The following is a 6,000-nucleotide window of genomic DNA, read 5'->3' on the forward strand; positions in this document are numbered from 1 at the left end:
CTACTTACATGTTATCACTGTGAAGCTGCTTTGATACAATCTGTATTGTGAAAAGCGCTATATAAATAAATGTGACTTGACTTGACTTGAGTGGCTGTTTTGAATTGGGGCAATAAGAAACCAAACGCAATAGTGTATTACACTATAACAACAACTATAGAAAATCTGGTAACGCTTCCTTTTACAGTCCAGTTACCCATGTAAATACTATGTACTTATTTTAGTAACTACAATTACTGGGTAATAACTAGTACTAACCCCGAAACTTCCCCTGTTCCATGTACTTACCTTATATTAGCCAGTACTTTCTAGGCAAGTACACTGTAAGTACTGTACTGTAAAAGGAAACGTTACCGAAAATGCCTGGCAATAACGCACAATACTCCAACATCATGGTAGTGGGTTTTGCAAGGGTAAGCGCAAGACATGTTAAAAAAACTTAAACATTTTATGATTTGAAATGTACACAGTAACACTTTAACCTGTAAATTAATGGTAAAATGTTACCAGTAATTTACATTTAATTGTACAGTTCTTTACTGTAATCTACTTTACAGTATGTTACTAAATTAAAACTAAAAGATTAACTAATTTTTTAGCAAAAGCCAACTGCCTTTAATTGGCCAACTGCCATTAATTTTATAAACTAATATTTTTAATATGCTAATAATGTGAGCATATTATTACTGTGAACTTATTTCATTTCAGTCCACTTTTAAAAAAAGTTTTTTAAAAAAGTGATTTTCACTCGATCAGCAACGACACAGTCTCTGCCTTTTATATAAAGCAACATGCAGCATACAGTATTATTAGTTTCTTGATCTTGTCCTTGACTGAAGTAAATGGTAAACTACTGGCATATATATATATATATATATATATACACACATATACATATATATACATACATATATATACATATATATATATACACATACATATATATATATATATACACACACACGATTCCTGTCATGTGTTTTCCTTGTCTTGTGTGGACTTTAGTTATTTCCTTTTCCGTGCTATGTTTTGTAGTCCTTTGTAGTTTTTCTTGTTGATTAGTTTCCCCAGGTGTTTCTGATTTGCCACGCCCCCTTGTTCCCTTCTTGAGCTTGTTTGTCTGTGTATTTAAACCTCTGTGCTTCAGTTGTTGGGTGTCGGTCGTTGTTTAATGTTATGCTGTTTTGAGTTCCCTGTTCTTTGTTTATCCTGTTTTATTTGTTTGGTGGATTATTAAAGTGCTTGCGTTTGGATTCCCTCTCCGCTTCATCCTTCCCTCATCATAACATATGAAGAGTTCAGATGCAAAAGCCTCTAAATGCCATTTGAAATTTTCTTCTAAAATGACCATTTTTATCAAACTTGTATATTTAAAGGGGAAATGAAGCGGTGAATCAAGTTTACATGATTTACAAGATGGATTTCCAATATAATCAACAATTATATAAGAAACATTACAAATGTAAACATTTAGAAGAAAAAAAGAAAAAAACTTTGTATCTTTCGCCGCCAGGGCGCCGCCATTGTGCAGTTGACGTCACGGGGTTGGTTGGCTCAAGTTTAACAGGCTCTGGGCATTGAAAATCGCGACATCAAACTGTGTTTATACCAGTGTTTTGACCGCGAACGACTAATGTTAGGTACAGATATTAGACAAAAAGACGACGTCTCATGTTATATGTTGACAAACTGCACATAGAAACATTGTTCGCGATGTCTGCCGTCAGAGATTCCCGTCTCGTCAACACCATGTAAGTTACGTTGCTATGTTGAACAATCAGTGGTGGTTTGGGGCGGAGAGCGGGTTTGCAACGCTAACTTACCAGGTGTCAGTGTGGCTGTTGTCCTGCGATGCCCTCCGTGTCAGAGTCCATCTGTTGTCAAGAGGTTGATCTTGAGCATGTATTGCGTGGTCAATTCTGCATCACCGGCGCGCACGTTTACCATGCTGTGCCGGGAGTTAGACGTGTGGAAGCGGCGATGCTTTCCCTGAAAGATGTCAGAGCGGAGACACTTTTTCCTAGTATATGTAGGCTGTAGCTAACGTTACTAGCACTACCAGTGCGAAAATATGGACGTTTCATGTCCCCTTTAACAAATACGTGCTAACTTGCATGTTAATGACGAGACGGGAATATCTGACGGCAGACATCGCGAACAATGTTTCTATGTGCAGTTTGTCAACATATAACATGAGACGTCGTCTTTTTGTCTAATATCTGTACCTAACATTAGTCGTTCGCGGTCAAAACACTGGTATAAACCAGTGGAGATTTCTTTAAGACTGCAAGGGAAGCTCAGCTTCCCCTATAATGTCAAAAAAATAATGGTCAAATGTGTACTATTGTCTTAACATTTTATTGAGTAAAAATGCGTTAGAACACGGTAATCTCGAAGATGAGTTCGTTCAGAATAAGCTACAAATAGCAGGTCGGCTGACTTGATCTCCTTCTCATGCATACCTGTAGCGCATCACAGTGCATGCATTTTCCTATGGCATTTCCCCGTTGAAGCTCGGCCTCCATTGACTTCAATGGGGCTGCTTTGAACAGTTTTTTTCAGTGCTGTTAAACTAGACGGTCATTGGATAAATGCTGCGATTATGTCCCGCCCACGGACGCCGGGCGTCTCTGGGGTGAATGGGGAAGTGGGCTGGCCTGGCGCCCGGGCGTCCGCGTGATGATTGGAGGATTGCATCTCCTTTTGATTGACAGCGATTTCACCCAATAAAAAAAACGCTGACGCGGAAGCTAGTTTAAAGACTTCGAGCTCAGTCTCGTCGCGGATTTTGTGTGTATTTTACTCGAAAGACGAGCTGTTGTAACATATTTCTTAGTATTTGCAATTTTCATCAGATATTTCACAGTTCAACCTAATTCCCACATTTCTTCCGTCGATGTCAGGTGTCTTGTTACATGTGCAGGCGTGGTGTTTGAATCACAGCACATCTGCTAGTTTGGTTTCACTTTTGTGTTGGGATTCGGACATGCATTCTCCGCGTGTTTGTTTTCGGTTGTGAGTGCACAGGATGACCTTATGGTCGTACTCATGCGTAACGTTAGCGTTCTGTCTTGTCGTGTTCGCTCTGTTCAGTGTGTTGTGTACACTGATGGGCAGTAACGCGTTACTGTAATCCAATTACTTTTTTCTAGTAACGAGTAAAGTAAGGGATTACAATTGAAAAAACAGTAATTAGATTACCGTTACTTCCCCGTAAACAGCCTGCGTTACTGCGTTAGTTAACCGTGATTTTGTTTAGTCAGACTGTCTCGTGACATGAGTCGTGCGTGAATAAAAATGATGTATGAGCGCCGCGACATCAGTGAGAGACGACTAGAGCGCGGGAGAGAGCAGCCGAGCTGCCAACTCTCACACACGCTCACACGACACACCCCCGATTTCTCGCGCTGAAGTGTCAATCCCGTCGGTCAAATCCCTGAAAGATGAGTTTATCTATAAATCTAACCGTTGAGCCACATTTGTGATTGACTAGTTATACCGCAAATTAGTTAAAATCTCCCGGAATCTAGAGCGAGCGCGCATGCGAGACTGTGTTCCAAAGTCCAAACTTCGTATCGCGCGCGAGGAGAGCAAGAGAGAGACTTGAGGGGCGTAGCAATCATTTCAAAAGTGAGGGGGACAGAATGTCAAGCATTATACCTTTTTTTTACAATTGCATACTGCATTTATATTGAATGGTAACACTTTACAATAAGGTTTCATTAGCTATCTATCTATCTATCTATCTATCTATCTATCTATCTATCTATCTTATTTATATATCTGTTTTACTTAACCAAAACTGTCTTTCATATTGAAAACATTCCAACTTCATGCTTTTCAAACTTTCTGGTAGGCTTTTTAAAGAAAACTTAACGTTTGTCTACAAACCTTTTTAATCAAATTGTAAAGTGTTACCTTATTATATGGTATACATCATGTACACATGTTACAAGTACAACACTGCATGATTCAAGCTTTTTTTAAAAGCCAGTCTATTACTTTCACCTGTGAATTTTCTTTCTTTTTTTTTGAGTGTCATCCTCTTTCTGACCTGACAACCCTAGGCTCCCTGTTTCTTGATCAATCTTGACAACACAGAAGAAGAAAAAAAACATTAAATTAGTGCAATAATATTATTGAACCCTATAAATTAAGACCTAAATCAGAACATTAATGCATACAATTGCATACTGCATTTATTGAATGGTAACACTTTACAATAAGGTTTCATTAGTTATCTATCTATCTATCTATCTATCTGTCTGTCTGTCTGTCTGTCTGTCTGTCTGTCTGTCTGTCTGTCTGTCTGTCTGTCTTACTTAACCAAAAATGTCATTCATATTGAAAACATTCAAACTTCATGCTTTTAAAACTTCTTCAAACTTTCTGGTTAGGCTTTTTAAAGAAAACTTAACGTTTGTCTACAAACTTTTTTAATCTAATTGTAAAGTGTTCCCTTATTATATGGTAAACATCATGTACACATGTTACAAGTACAACACTGCATGATTCAAGCAAATAAGTTAGATAATGGCAGAAAATTAGGCAAAGTTATTCATCAATGACAATGAGCAACCAAATTCGGATACCACATTACAACTTACAGTTCTTGACTTTTTTGCGAAAAAAAGTGTGAAGTGTTTTTCGCCGTTTTGAATTCCTTTCGACCTTCGACGATGGATTCAGTGCGGGTGCGAGCACGGGCGTGTGGTGATGCACGAGCGCGAGTGACTGATTACCATGGCAACGTGAAAGTCACGTGTAGATACAGTAGATAGGCGATCTTTTCTCTTTGAATTTTAAATCTGTATCTATAAATACACATTGGCTCGCGAAAACCTCAACATGTCGTGAACACTTCCCCTATGAAAAAGTGCGGGGGACAAATGTACATTTTATAAAATGTGGGGGGGACACGTCCCCCGCGTCCCCCGCGTAATCTACGCCCTTGTAAGAGAGCATCCTGATCTGGAAACAGGACCCCCGTTGGAGAATGTCAAAATTCTACCTCAAATCTGAGCAAGCATGTCACGAGACAGCCTCACACGTAAAGCAGCAAGCCGGTACAGGAATGTGAAACTCCCCCATCTGACATGACCGCTGCGGCTACATGCTGACTGTTTAACTCCGAAAAAAAAAACCAACAACAACAAATAAAAAAAACTTGAAGCCAAAATACCGCATGCAACAGCATTTTCTGTTTTGATCAACTAATTTTTACTCCTCTCTGCAATTTACTGTTAAAAGACGTAAGTGTTAATAAACTGTAATATAGTCAGGAGCGACTTTCATGATTTATTTTATTTTTACATCTATTCAAATGAAGGATTTTACAAAATATATTTATTTTATATGCTGGAATATGTAGAAATTTATATTAACAGAAGAAGGGCTGTCTTTTTCATTAAAATGGTGGAATGTGCAGAAAATATCTAAATGTTAAATGTTCATCAATTTTCTTCTAGTCTGAGACTGTTGCATTTAATTTAATTTTTGCTTGATGCAATGTGCATAAAGTTAAAATATTGAAACAAATAAAACAAGTTTTAAAAAAGAGAATGTTTAATTTGATTACATTTTAGATGATGGAATATGCAGAAAGAATAGAATTAGGCTGAAAGGTCTATGCTTTAGCGTATCCAGGTCGTGCATTATGTTTTTGAAAAGTAACTTAGTAAAGTAACTAGTAAAGTAACTAATTACTTTTGAAAATAAGTAATCAGTAAAGTAATTGGATTACTTTCTTGGAGAAGTAATCAGTAATCAGTAACTAATTACTATTTCCAAGTAACTTGACCAACACTGGTTGTGTATTGTGTAGCACATGGTTGGTTACATCGGCCGCGTGCTTTCATGTCATGTTCTGTCTTGTGCTGTGTAGCACACAGCTTGTGTTTTACACTAGCTGTGTGCTTTCATGTTGTCATGTTCTGTGTGAACACGTGTTCACGAGTGTTCTCATCATTCTTCAGGTCTCATTTTGTGTGAGCACAATTG

General features: G+C 38.0%; 1 protein-coding gene across 1 annotated transcript in view; it reads right to left on the minus strand.

Annotated features, from left to right (window-relative positions):
- ctbs (chitobiase, di-N-acetyl-) overlaps positions 1–6,000 on the minus strand; it is a gene marked incomplete at its 5' end in the record, with an annotated part of 46,607 nt that overhangs the window by 4,975 nt on the left and 35,632 nt on the right. The gene's annotated exons all lie outside the window — the stretch shown is intronic.

The sequence above is a fragment of the Pimephales promelas genome, chromosome 21, assembly GCF_988280905.1.
Source record: "Pimephales promelas chromosome 21, fPimPro1.hap1.1, whole genome shotgun sequence".
Classification (NCBI taxonomy): domain Eukaryota; kingdom Metazoa; phylum Chordata; class Actinopteri; order Cypriniformes; family Leuciscidae; genus Pimephales; species Pimephales promelas.